Below are 15,524 nucleotides of genomic sequence, written 5' to 3'. Positions count from 1 at the left end.
AAAGGTTGTGAATTGGTTTGACAAGGGCATGGTTAGAGGTTCAAACCTTGTTTAACTCAAACTAAGCGGAAAGGAGCGAATTTCTGGAAAATTTCCAAAAACCGCCTAGAGGGTTGTAACCCATTTCTAGGTTCTCTGATGAAGGGCCTGGCGGAGGTGTTTGAATTGTTAGGCGACGCGAACCAAATTTTGGGAATATTATCTTAGGGTTGATGAATTAGGAATTTCTATAGTGGCAACAATCTAAGGGGAAAATGTGAATGAATTCATGAATGAGAAGTGTTAGGGATGAACTGTAATCCCAATAATTGGGATCGTATCCTATGGAGTCAGAAATTGATAGAAATCAGAGTTGTTGTGAAGGGGGTAAGGTTTGCAGGTGCAGGAACCGCCTGGCGGCACCCATTTGGCCGCTAGGCGCTATACCAGAGTTGCATGGTGTTCTGATTCACGAAAAATGTTTTTTTTTCATACTTTTCGCACAACAGGAACCGTCGGGCGGTAGTTTAGTCCCGCTAGGCGCCACTTTCCTCACTTTTGGGTGCTAGGCGCCACCATTTTTCAGTTTTTGTAAAACTGCATTTCCCAATTCATTAACCGTTTGATTTAGGTGAAATTTTGACAGGTGGTCTATAACATGTGGTTCTTCACTTTGAACGGTGGATATTTGATTTAGAGGTCAGTAGCTAGAGATATACGTTACTCAATATTGCTGATTTTGGAGTCTTTAAAATGCATGAATAACCTCTTGACAATTCCTAGTAACTTCTAATGAAGCATGATTGGGTTATGTAGTAAGTCTCTATCAATTTGTTAGTCACATATGGAGAATTGGTTTGGTGAAGGCATGGGTGTCAATATTAAATTGCATTGGTGCATAAGATCATGTGCTTAAAATTGTTAGAGTGTTGCTGCTTATATTTTGTTTGAGCATGCTTGGGATGGTCTATATGACTAGGGGATGAATGTACATGTGAGGTGCTATAAGGCCTGGAACATTATAGATGGCAATGCTTTTCATTAGGGGTACTTTAGAATGTGAGCAACCGGTGTGAAGTGTGCTTGAACCTGAACTAAAACTAGTACTGTGCAAGTACTGGTGCAGCGTCTAGCGGTGGTGATCTACTCCCCAAGCGACAACGTAGAAACAGGGGGTTCTGGATCACGGTGGCGCCTAGCGGTAAGAAGGGGTGTGTCAGGCGAAGTCTGCAGTTTAGTAAATACTAAGGCACATGGCGCCTGGCGGGACAAAGGAAGTCCCGCCAGGCGATAGTTGTAGTGGCAGTGAAGACTAAGGCGCTCAGCGCTTGGCGGTACGTGTCCCCCTCCAGGCGATCTGGAAGCGGCAGCGCCTGGCGGTACATGTCCCACATCAGGCAATTTTGCTGCAACAGATTGGTGTTATGCTTGCTATGATGTGCGTGATCTATAAGGCTTATAGGATATCTTAAAGGTCGGCTTGCTGGTATTCCTTGAGTTGAGCTCGGGATAGGGGTTAAACACATGGCATTCCTCGAGTTGAGCTCGGGTTGGCGAGTGTTGCCGGTGTGAGTGTGTTGGTTGTGGCCAGTACGGATGGGTCCAGATAGATTGCTCTCGTCAGTAGTTGACTGACGAGTTTGGTAGTCTTGAGACGTTACGAATTATGTTCGTATATGGGAACTCCACCTGGTGTTACAATGTATGATCCGTAGCATGGTTTCCCGCACGTGCTCTATCGGTTGTGGCCGATACGTATGACAGCAAGACACCTTGAGGTACTCACTAGAAGATGTAGAACACGAATAACATGGTTGTGGCCATGTGATGTGATATCAAAGGATGAAATTCCTTTGGTGTGATTGTGTGATTGGTATATTTGTGCCATATATATATATATATATGTTTATTATTGTTAGCTCACCCTATTTGCTTGTGTTTGGCGATGATCGTGTACGTGGTACACGGGAGCAAATGATGTTGCAGGTGGATCTGGTGAGGCTTAGCAGCGGAGCGGGGAAAACTCATGGGAACAGTTTTATAGAGTTTTATCATTTATGGTTTTAGAATAAAGATGTAATCTATTATGAGACTGTGTTGGTATTTCATTGAATTTTGAAAGATTTGAACTTAGAGTTATCTTTATTATGAAATAAATTATTTGAAATTTTCTGCGTTTTTGGGAAATGGGTTTATAATATATGTGATTTTTATTTTCTTATTTTATATTATTATTTAAACTCGTAATATCCGGTCAGGATGTTACACTGACTAAAGTCTTCAATTGCACAAAGAGACTCGCCACAATGAAGTAAAAATTCTCATCTGTGAGTGATACTCCTTTGGATAGATAGCTTAAAGAATGATGTTGGACTTGAAGTGAAGCCTAAAGTTTGAAGAGAAGATATTTCAATGATGATTGAGAAATGAAGGTTTAGTGTTTAGTTTTCTTTGTATACAAAGAGACTTATGAAAACACATTTGGGGGGGTTTAGGAACCCTTTGAGAGGCTTAATTTCGTTCTCTCTCGCATCTTTTACGTTCTCCCCTCTATTCTCTTCTATTTCTATGTTATTTTTACATTCCATGGAGTGCTAAGCCTTAGGATTTTGTCTCTTAATCAAGTAAAAGTTATGATTTTTACATTGTAACAAGTTAGCAAAGTGTTAAATCTACATAACGTAATAGTCATATGAGTTAAAGAGTTTTCAATTTTAATTGAGAAGTTAATTTGGTCAAAGTTAGAAACTTTCATATGATTGAATAAGCTTTTGCTAATAATTGAAAAGTTACTTTGATTAAAGGTGAAAACTTTGGCTAGAAATAATCAAAAAGTTACTTTGGCTAATTAGTTTTTATACGGTATATAAGCGATAAAATAATAGACATAATTAGGCATAATAATATTTATTCAAAAAGTTACTTTGGTTAAATTTACTATGATTAATCTATGTTCTTTATTATTGTGTTTATCTTTTCACAATTTTATCATTTATTATTTCACTATTTAATCTTTTAAGTATTTTATTTATCTTTATCTTTTTTTATTTGAATAATCCATTTAGTGTGTAGATTTTATAAGAACTTTAAGGCACACTTTATTTTTCTGCCCTAATTTTAAAGGCCTGCCCCAATCAGTTGGGCCTAAGATTGGTCCATGGGGTGTCCAAAGCCTATAAACCAGTGTAACACTCTCATTTCCTGCTCACTTTCAGAAAAATAGTTTCTCAAATACTCTATTTTCCTCTCAATAGAAGCTCTGCTAGGGTTTAGTCCCCTTCTTGGTCATGCTAGCTCAAAGCTCACTACCGCCTCATGTAAGTTAGTTCTTGAACCGTACTTCTCCTTTCTAAGCTTTGTTTTCGTGGTCCCAGCTAGGGTTCCTCTAGGTAACCTAGTGTTGTTCTGGTGTTGCTATTTCTCAGCTCACTAAACTGTTCTAGGAGTTGTGGTGCTTCTCTACTCGTACCAAAACCCCTCACAGTAGCTATTCCAGGTAAGGGAAGCTAGGGTTTCATGTTTAAATGTATTTCAAATTATTTTTCAGCTCTGTCTTGTGCTTTTGATTATTGAATGATGTGTAAATTTATATGAACATGTTATGTGCTCTCGCCTAGATGAAAGGAGCTCGCCTGAGCGAGGGAACCTTCTCGCCTAAGCGAGGCCTTTCAGCCTGAGCGAGAACTGGGCGAGAATGTGCTCAGGTCCTAATTTCCCCTATGTTCTTGGATGATTGTCACTTGTTTGGTTGGATTACTATGTTAAAGCATGAAATGAGTGACTTTGCATGTATTGTATGATCTTGGCATGGAACATGAATGGATAGTTGGTTATAAATGTTGGCATGGAATTTGTATGCATGATAACGTTATGCTTGGTTGGTGAGACATGATTTTGGTGTGGTTTAGGACGTAATTCCATGAATCTCTAGGTGAGATCTCATGGTGGTACCTCATTGGTCAGGATGTAATTCCACGATGGTTGCGTGGTGGTGCCTCATTGGTCAGGACGTAATTCCATGACCCATGTTAGTGGGAGCTCATGGTGGTGCCTCATGATTAGGATGTAATTCCACAAAATTTTGTGGTGGTGCCTCATTATATAATTTAGTAAGGATTCAAGTAAGGATTGCATCCTGACACTCTAAAGAGTCAGTTAGTCTCACGTAGAGCGTACTGACTCAAATGGGAAGAGTAGCAGGAGGCCCTAGTCTTTGGCAAGATAATGGCCTTAGATGTTTGAAGGCTAACCTTGTGAGTGGTAGGGTGAAACCCATTGGCAAGTGGCTCTACAGAGCAGTAGAGGCCACCATAAGTGCAAGCATCCGACAAATCCGACTAATTATATGTATCTGGATAATCATGTTTGAGTCTTAGTGTCTTGTTTGCGAGTCATCACATGCTTGATTGATGTATGTATCTTTGGCTATAAAATTGTATGCAATGGTATGATAAATCATTTCTCTACTCTAGCTTACCTTTTCTGCTTGTTTGTATGTCTATGTGTGGTTTTTCTCCTTTTGCGATGATCATCAATTTATTGATGTGAGCAGATACGAGAACTCCTCGTGGTCATCAGGGTGATGGAGATTCCGTTACATAGCTTATCTCGGGTCGGACCCGCTTCTTCGAGTCATTTTAGGGTTGTAGCCTATGTATTACCTTGCTCTGTGAGTATTTATTTTTGAATACTGTTGAACTTTTATTCTGACTTATTAATGGCATCTTGGTGTTCCTTAGTTTTCCTCTAAGTATTCTTGGATAACTGTAAGGAGTGACATTAGTACTTCGTAACTTTGCTCTTTATATTATACTATGTGATGTTTCATTTAATTATGTCATTATTTAAATGGGACATTACAAAAACTAGTTTGTTAGGAATCAATTCTATGTTTGTTTAGAGACAACTTAAGACTAACTTTATTAGCTACTGAAACTGATATAATTTAATAATATTAATTTAATCGTGTCAACGACAACTTTATAAAATTTTTATTGTCTTAAACATAAATGTTGAGTTTTACGTCAAATCCCCAATAGTCAAAGTGCAAATAAGTTCCAATTGTATATTTACAAAATATATCATCTCGTATATTTTTGTCATTTTTTCTTGAAATTTGTTGTGAATTGCGTGATGTGAAAAACTAGCTTTCACCTGTGTCTCTTGGTGGTATTTTTTCGTATATTTTTGTCATTTTTTCTTGAAATTTGTTGTGAATTGCGTGATGTGAAAAACTAGTTTTCACCTGTGTCTCTTGGTGGTATTTTTTTTTTCTCACCAAAGACATTGATATTTCTGTCTATGTATTTCTCTCCTTTACAATCTCATATAAAGAGATGTATTATTTTACATAATAGATTGGTAACTAATAAATTTGTTATTGTAATTACGTGTATGTAAACCAGTAAATTGGTAACTGACATGATATGACAAACAAATAAATAAGTGTATAAAAAAGAAAAAAATTGTAAATGCACGTGGAAAATGTGAAAGGAGAAATATTGATGTTGCTACGAAATTATAATGTTTTCCATGCAATATTGCGTTGTCGGTGGCCTCATCATATTCCCAATATAGTCGGAAGAGATAACTAATGAAGAAACACCATACGGAAGCTCACACCAATAGAACATGAACCATAATATCATATCCACCAAATGACGATAGCTATTTGCTCAAAGATCCCTGTCATGTTGTTGTCTGAAAAAAATGACAGGGAGCGCATATGCTGCCAAAGAAGCATATAAATCAAAATTTTGTTGATAAATTCATGACATTATAGAAAAGAAAAAGATGGAAGATTTACAGTTTAAATAAGATATTAATTAAAGTAAAAATTATAAAATAGTCTAAAAAATAATGTCATATAATAGAATATAAAAAATTAAATTCAAATTAATACAATGATTCCAATTCTAAAGATACTCCATATTAATTCTCATATATGAGTATACACCCTTCTATATACTAATAATTAGCTATTTTATATTTTATTTCATAATACATAATAGGATAAATCATTATAATTGTTCTCATTGATTTTGAATTTTGTTGAAGAGTTTCAACGGCATACTTAGTGAGAAAGTAAAAATCTTTATATTAAAATAATGATTAAATTACTTTTTGTTCTTCTATTTGTTAAGTAATATTAGTTTGATCCTTAAGTTTTTTTTTGTCTCAATTTTGTCCTCATTTTCTTAAAATATTTAATTTAGTCCTTACCGTTAATTTGACCATACTGTGTTAAAGTCAATGTCACATGTCAATTTCTAGTTTTTTTGAATTTTTTACACATGTCACTTCACAGTTGTGTCATGTGTCAAAATGATTCAATTCGGTTCTTATATTTGGTTTTAGTTTCAATTTAGTCCCAATTTTTGTAAAAATGAAGCAATATTATCCCTTCTTAAATTGACGCTTAATTTACATTTTTATAAATCTTATGCTGATATTCTTACTAAAATTAACGTTTTTATTAAATATTTCTAGAAATATTTTAAATTAACTTTAAATTCTATACAAAATATTAAACTTTGGTTTTGTTTTAAACTTGAAATTTAGTTTCTAAACTTATGTGTGACAAGTTATTTGATTTTTAATCTTCATTAAGTTTGTATAATATGATACACTTGATGTTTTTATGTATGATGACAAAAATGTTAATTGTTGAAATTAAGTTTTGGGTTTAACTTTGTTTAATAATAAAACTATAAAAAAAAACTTGTTTAAAAATATTTCTACAAATATTTAAGAAAAGTGTCAATTTTAGTAAGAATATCATCATAAGATTTATACAAAACTAAATTGAGTATCAATTTAAGAAGAGACAATATTGCTTCATTTTTACATAAATTGGGACTAAATTGAAACTAAAAAAAATATAGGGATCAAATTGAACCATTTTGACAAGTGGCACAATGGTGGAGTGACACGTGTAAAAAATTAAAAAAATATTTCTTTTTAAAACTAGAAATTGACAAGTGGCGTTGACTTTAAAACTGTTTGGTCAAAATTAACGGCAAGGACCAAATTGAATCATTTTTAAGAAAATGATGACCAAATTAAGACAAAAAAAAAACTTGAGGACCAAATTGATATTACTTGATAAATAGAAGGACCAAAAGAGTAATTTAACCTAAAATAATAGTAAATGAGATATATTAATATAATAGTTTAGTATTCATTCTCTGTAATGAGATGTTATATTTCTATAACTTTTCTTTGTTAACCGTAGGATTCGTTGGTTGAGTAGAGCTCCCAAGGAGGATTCACTTTAGAAGGTCGTCATGACATACTTGTTATTGTAATTGGACACCTGAGCACCCTAGACGTGTGCGTGGTGCTGGATCAGGAGTCAACATACGTCAAGTTTTTGGTTCCTCCTCTCGTTAGTCTTCATGCAGACACAATGCTGATTATGAAGAGAGACTAACAGAAGAAATCACTAGGAATGTGACTAAAATATTTATGTGCCAATTCGAGAATTATGGCATCCATCCGCACTTGGATCCTCCACCAAAACTAGAACCATTTGTGTCTCTCACGGGTAAAATTAACAATTTTGTTTCTATAAGTTATGAATTGAATAAAGGATATTTAATCAAATAATTGAATAACATTAATAAATCATTAAATCTAACAGGTAGAAGCGGAAATGGGAGTTGTTCAGCTCCACCCATATTAGGGGATGACATGGACGACACTCATCCATGTCAGCCATATATTTGGGATGGTACAAGAAAAACACAGTGACTCATGGAAAAGTATTTGAGGCATCCACAATTCTTCATGGCATGGAGTTATTACAGGATGAGGTTAAAGTCATGGTAGAGGAGGTTCTCGTACCATTTGCTTTAGTTCTTGTGCCAACAAATGAGGTATATATTGTGGCACAAGCATTCCAATGTTTCCTCGCTTAGTCTATAGATTTGGTTGATTTTGACCCTCCGATACAGACTCTCAAACCCACCATATACTAAATTTTTAAGTTTACATGTTTATTATATTCAACCTTAAATTGTATTCCATTTTAACTCAAATTGCATCTATAGAAAAATCTTCGACCAAAAGAGATTCCTCTATCTTTGGATGATCCTCTTGGTGCATTATTCCAACTTGCTGAAATCATAAATGATAGGCCAATGTAGGTTCCTTGGGATTCTAAAATTTTTAGGAAAGACCTTGAGATCCCACTTTACTTGCATTCCCAAGATGTCTTGGAGCTTACACGAGGACAAAAGGAACTGAATATTACCATTATTCAATTATGGATGATGTAAGTGTTTCGTCATTATATATAGTTATTTGATTTATTTATCTATTTATTTATATCAAATCAATTTTATGTTTAGGTATATGTCTGATGTCACTAAAAATATGGGGTTGAATGATCCATATCCAACTCACTTATGAAGGCAACATGTTTGATGACACCCAATCTTATGTGAACAATTTCTCTCAACACGGAAAAGAAATTTATTTTGTCCCTTATGTCGTTGGGTAAGCCATCATTGTTAACTTGTGTCATTGGCAACCCAATCATAATCTATTATTTTAACACATAACAATGAATTTATTTTCTTTCCAAGCGTCATTGGCAATTACTTGTGGTTTCTTTGAGGGAGAACCTTGCTGTGTGGTTTTGCTCTTTGCACCGCCTTCCTCCCGACCATCTTAGACAAGTGATAGATTGGTAAGAACCTCAATGTCAATCTTATGAATATTCTTTGTTATATATAAGTATCCTAACACATTCCCTTTATCATAGTTTAATTGTTGAACATAACATGTTGTTAGAGAGATCAACGACTAAGGCAAAATGTCTAGCATGGTGGTCCCTCCAATTTTGGTATTTTTATCCATATATTTATAGTTGTTTGATTTAATTTTCTTCCTTAATTAATTGTAATGTTGTTGATATAATTTAATGTAATAGACAAACCAACTCTTATGAGTGCATTAACTATATAATGTAATGGATAACATCCATTGTGCGTGCTCGTATTACAACTAATTGGGAAACGATAATATACATTTGAATTGAAACAAATACTTTGCAATATTGTCTTTCTATATACTAACTTAAGTTAATGTATTATTTTGCAGACATTCAAGAGTATTGCACCAATTTCCACAAAGTCCATAAAGTTTGGTAGGATAACATGTGTCAAATTTATAATTCAGATGTACAATAATATTGATTAAGATATTGACTTTTTGTTACAAGACACTTTTAAATGTATTTGGCTTGTGGATGATGTTATGTTTCATAAAATGTATAGTTTTGTTTCTATTCTGTTCCAGTCTGGTCTGGTTTTCTGGAAAAATATGCAGGTTAAAAACTGTGGGAATAACTAAAAACGAAAAATTTTATTTGAAAAGTTAACAAGACATACAACCTCGGTTTATGCTCCAACCTAAGTAGAAAGCATCCTATGGCCTCGATTCAATCCTCAACCAATGCCAAAAAGTAGACTATATGGCCTTGGTCATGCCCCAACCGAAGCCAAAACTTATTCGAATTTTAAAAATTATATTTGATTTTCTAGACTATTGCTCCGGTTCTTGTAAAATCGAGGGAGAAAGGGGAAGTATATTGTAAGACCCGGAAACAAAATTAAATAAAGAAATAAATAAATATATATTTAAGAAAAAGGAGAGTAAATGTCTCTCTATATTAATTAATGCAGAGAGTTATGACAAAGAGTAATGATAGCTCAAGTGGTTCAATGTGTGGATGGTATTGGGAGGACTTGGGTTCATATCCTATTTAAGTTATTAGTGTGTTAATTTAATTATTTAATTGTTTTGCATGTGTGCATGACCATGGAGGGTGATAATATAATTATAAATGTGCATGAATTGTTAAGAATCTTGTGATGGTGTGTTAGTTTGTGCATATGCTTGGTAAAGGTGTGGATGTGAGTTCAAACCTTAGCTAGCATGAAATAGTTTTTTTTTTTTTTTTTTTTTTTACATTTAGATTATTTTGGCCACGTTGGGAGATGCTCAGAAAACCCTAGCAGTCATAGAGAGAAACTAGAAAGGCTGAGAAACCACCATGTTAATGGCATTTGATGGCCATTAACCTTTTGTTTTAATTTTCATATTTTAATTTTAATAAATTATTTTAACAGCTGAAAAATGAAATTTAGGAGAGTTAGTAAGAATTGGATGGTTTTGGTACAACTACTAATGAAGAATGTGAGATCACTGAAAACGGAGCCAAAGAGAGATTGAAAAGGTTAGAAAGAGTACCAAGTGGAAGAAGTTAAGGATAGATCAATTTTGCAAAAAGAGGGACATTAGGAGCGTAATTGGAACGGGCTAGGTAAGCGCAATTGGCAAAATAAAAGTCATGAATGCTCATGTAATTTTGCTTTAGTGTGTGACAAAATTATTGACCTAGATGATAACTTTAGAGTTATCAACTTCCTATACCTTTGAAGTAGTAGCATAATCATCGGTTTTGGTGTCAATCGATTTTGCCTTAACACCTGGAATATAACACCACATGGACTTTCCACAAAGAAAGTTTTTCTTAACATAACTCCAGTAGGAATAATTCTTACCATCCAATTGCACACTAATAGACTAAAGAGAATCATTTTTACAAGTCGCCATAACAAATCAAATACAAAACAGAAATGTGAACCAAACAGTAGAAGCAACGAACAAAACATAATACAATCTCAATATTAAAGGATTGCAAATACTTTAAAATGGCATAAAGAACATGGTGCAAAACCTCAAAAAATACCTCAAACCAAACTATAAAATTGCGGTCGATTTAAACCTAAAAAATTGCAAAAAAAGCTTAGGGCTTAGAGCTTGTGACGGGTTTATAAAAGAGAAACTATTACAAGAATCTTTTTTCAATCGTAGATCATTTGAGACTTTTGTTACCATGTAAAAAAAACAAAGAAATATACAAAGGAGATTATGTAATATTGATCGTGTATACAATATTACAAGAGACAAATTATATACACACAAAACTAACTTTAAACACCATAAAATAAATAGACCTAAAATATAAGTATATGCTAATAATCATAACAAATAATATCTTCTTAAAAAATAATTTTTCTATGCTGTTTCATTACGATATAAGAAATTTTAACTTTTTATATGATCTCTATCTATGTTAAAAAAAAAATCATTTTAACCGTTATAAGAAATTCCTATTACATTTTGTGTCAGTTTTATACGGAACTTTAAGCTCGGGCTAACTTTAGGTTATGTTAAAACAAGACTTTTATCTATCAAAAATATTTAAAAAATATAATAATTACTGAGCATATTAAGGGTAATTAACTTTTTTTTCTTAAAAGGCTTCTGATTCTAATTATATGATTTTTTTTTTCTTAATTTATAAAGGGCCCTATTAATTCTTCATCCATGCATTCTTCGGATTGATCTATAATTGAAAAGTGAGAAATATAATTTTTAAATAAAACCATTGTTTTATTAATGATTTGAAACATGTAAAACGTCGCTTTAAAATTAAAAGAATTGAGTCCGTAGAAGGAGCGGTGCTGGAACTGTACCCGTAAAATCCTTCTGGTAAGATTAAGCAATTAGTAAAGAGTAATATTGATGACTATATTATATGGCTGGTTTAAATTATGAATTGATTCTTGTTTTTTTCAAAAATTATAATTAAGTTTTTATATTTTAAGTCGTTTCTGCATCCTCATATTTGAAAATGTGATGCAATTTGTTTTTTTTCATCAATATACTATTAACGACGTTAACTCATATATTCCGTGCTAATTGTTAATTTTTCAATTTTTTAATTATTATTTTTTAAATTAAAAAATAATTGTCAGGTGTCAAATTAGAATTCCGTCACGGGATAGAATATGATGTGATCATGTCTGTCACGTATAAATGTTGAGATGAAAAATCTCAATTTAGTCCTTGTATTTTTTATTTTGTTTTACTTTAATCATAATTTCTTTTTAAAAGAGAACAATTTCATTCCTTCCAAATTAAGAATAAATTTAACTTTTATATAAATGTTACAATGATATTTTTATTATAATTGATATTTAATCAAATTAAATTTATTTAAATTTAAATTTTGCATTTGCATTGAACTTTTTTAAATTCTATTTTATATATTTATATATCAATACTTTTTAGACAAATATTAAATATTAGAGTTTTTTTAAAATAACAACTTTATAGATTTAATTGTAAAATTTTAAAACAATTTTATAACAATTTAAAATAAATATATTTATTTAAAATTTTATTTAACAATTTATAACATTTTAAATTGTTATAAAACTGTTTTAAAATTTTACATTTGAATTTATCAAGTTGTTATTTTTAAACCAACTCTAATATTTGTCTAGAAATCATTGATATATAAATATTTGAAACAAAATTTAAATAAATTTTAATGTAAAATATAAATTTAAATAAATTTAATGTTGTTAAAAAAATATCATTGTAACATTTATATAAAAATTAATTTTTTTCTCAATTTAGATAAAAATGAAATTGCTCCAGTCTAAAAAAATAATTGGGACTAAATTGACACAAAATCACTACTACAATGATTAAATTGAGAATTTTCATATGAAAAGTAATATGTGACACTCTCATTGTCAGGTTATATTGTCTCTGTCACGTGACAAGATCCTAATTTGACACATGACACATCATGAGCTTACATGTGATACATAAATTAAGTCGTTATTATTATAAAAAAGATCAAATTACAACACATTTTAAATAATGAGAATTCAATTGGGATGATTGAAAATTTAAGGACCTAATTAAGATTTCGAACGGAGATAATTCGAGAGTTTAAACCTCTATATCGTTAACAGTGGTGAATTTGTTCATTGTTATCTTTCTTAAAAAGTTTCTGAAGAAGTATATATGAAATGGAAAGATCGAAATGGGGTCATGGTCTGAGGTAGCTTTTGGTGATTGAATTAGATGACGTTGAATGTTAGGTGGTGGGGTCAATTAACAATGTGCTTCCTACCCCAAATGTTTGGTTTGCCATGCAGCTAGCTACTTTCACTACGTTAGTTGCAACTAAAAAGAAAAGGAAAAATCCAAAGGGAAGAAAGGTGTGGAAGACTAATGATTTTTATATTTTGCACAGAGGACATGATGAAGATGTTTTTACTTTTCACATGCAAAGCCAACAACAAAATAGTCTCTGTTTGCTTAAGGATGAACGTCAATGATTTTGTTTCTTACTTTTTCACACTGTAGTTTAAATCATATCGATTTAGCTCTACCTTGTTGTTTCAGAATTTCTATATTTTTCTTTTTCGTCTAACTCATCACATATTTGCTCATTGCTTCAGAAATAAGAGCTCTGCGTATTACATTCCATTCCATGTACACTTTTTATTATTAACTATGAATTATATAACTCATGTTGATATTGTTTTTAAAATAGTTTATCACCTTAGGGCAAGTATATGTAATGTCTATCGTATCTTTCTGTTATTAGTCTTATATGAAAAAATTTGTTCGGTTATTTGCTGAGCATTTCGTGAAAAAATATTTGTACCGCTTGTGCTCATGAATACTTGCTGTAAAATATATATATATATATATATATATATATATATATATATATATATATTAATTTTAAATAAAATCATTTAAGAAAAATCTCTAAAAAAATAATTTAGTTTAAAAAATTAATTTTTAAATACAATTTAAATTGAATTACTTAATAAAATGTTAATACAAATGAATTTGGTCAGTAACTGTTAATAAGTTGGGTGAAGATATACTTGACTGACTTATTTTATATAAGTTTCAACTTGTTTGGTCTTACTTGACTTTATCTGGTTTGGTCAATATGACTCGTCTGGTCAAAAAGTTTGACTTCCACATGTCAAGTCTTATATTGACTCGTTTACTCAACAAATTTGACTCGTTTGGTCTAGAGAAGCTTTTCACTTTATCTATTCTACTCTTATATGTATTTATGTGTGTATGCATACATACATACATATAATCACAATTTAGAATTGGTGTGTCCTAGATAACTTCTAACTAGTTTATAATGTAGTATGAGTATATTCTATTTTTTTCTTTGGCTAATATAGGACTTAAATAATTGAATCATCCTAATAATATATATATATATATATATATATATATATATATATATATATATATATATATTCATTTAGAACTAATTGTATAAATGGGAAAGGAAAAGTTCTAAGAAAATAATTAGATGCTAAAGAGTAATAGATGTTAGATGTAGTTACACAAAGTAGACACCGTGTAATTGAACAATGTAGACAATATGTGAGGTGAAAAGGGTTAGACAAGTGGTATAACCAAGTGCGTTTGATTGAAACAAGCTAAGTGTGGAGTAGGTGAGATGTATGCTAGATGATGTGGGAGTATACGAGTGTGGTAAACGAGGCATATTAGACATTGCGTTGTCAAGCATTTGATAGTAATACACATTGTGTAGAAAAACATCGAAGTGTCGTGAATGTTATGCTAAAATGAGTAGAGTAGACAAGGGAAGGCAAACGATATTTGATTTAGCAAGATTGTGTAGACAAGTGTTAGGGGAACTTAATTATTTTAATATTGTGAGTGAAGCTTGATAAATGCCCAAATTGTGTGAATTTTAAAGATAATTTTGGCTCTTATCTTGTTTTGATTTTGTTATGTTCCTACTAAATTCACCCAAATTTAGTTTGTTTTGCAGTTTTAAGCATTAAAAGGGAGTCAAAGTGTAAAAATAGAGAAATTGGATAAGAATCATGCAATTGTGGACAAACTGTGACTAACGTGGCTAAGCGACAAAAATAAGGCTAAGCCACAAAGAGAAAATCCCTTGGAAGAGCAAATCGCAAGCATTAAACCTACAACCGAGGTAGAAAGACTCCTTCCCAAAGAAGTTAACTTAGGAGCTGAGTATCAGAGGATGAGGTTAAGCCATAAAAGAAAACCCATATAAGAAGAAAACCTATTTTGCTGAGCCACAAATGCACCGTTGGGCACTACCCTAGATAGTTTATAAAAGCAGAGTTACACTTTTGTTTTAGATAACTTTTACGGAGAGACTTTTGGAGAGGTTTTGTAGAGAGCTCTTTATGAACCTTCTCTCTATACTTTGTGAATATCTTTAGAGATAATAAGGAAATTACTTAATTAAATAAAAATAAAATAAAATAAATAAGAGTTGAAATTCAAACGTCATGATTTATATTATTCCCAAACGCGGGAAAATTTAAAATAAAATCTAGTGCGCCAAAATTTAAATGAAACTAGAATATAATGTATTACAATTTCCAAAGTTTGATAAACAAATGAAAACACAATAAAAATCCCTAGCTCATAGTATCCCAAGCTAGCCCTCTCTCCGCATCTACGCATCAATAACATAACCTGTAGCATCATCTACTCCCGTGTGACAAATCACACGATCATCGCCAATCACGAACAGAAAGGGTGACCTTATACACAAAATAACATATAAATTAACAAAATAAAAGCAATAAACCCATCTTATTCCTCCTAGTTAGTTCTTGGCCAAG

The sequence above is a fragment of the Vigna unguiculata genome, chromosome 3 (genome assembly GCF_037176805.1).
Source record: "Vigna unguiculata cultivar grain cowpea cultivar isolate G323 ecotype 2 chromosome 3, ASM3717680v1, whole genome shotgun sequence".
NCBI classification, from domain to species: domain Eukaryota; kingdom Viridiplantae; phylum Streptophyta; class Magnoliopsida; order Fabales; family Fabaceae; genus Vigna; species Vigna unguiculata.
Note: the sequence above shows the minus strand (reverse complement) of the source record.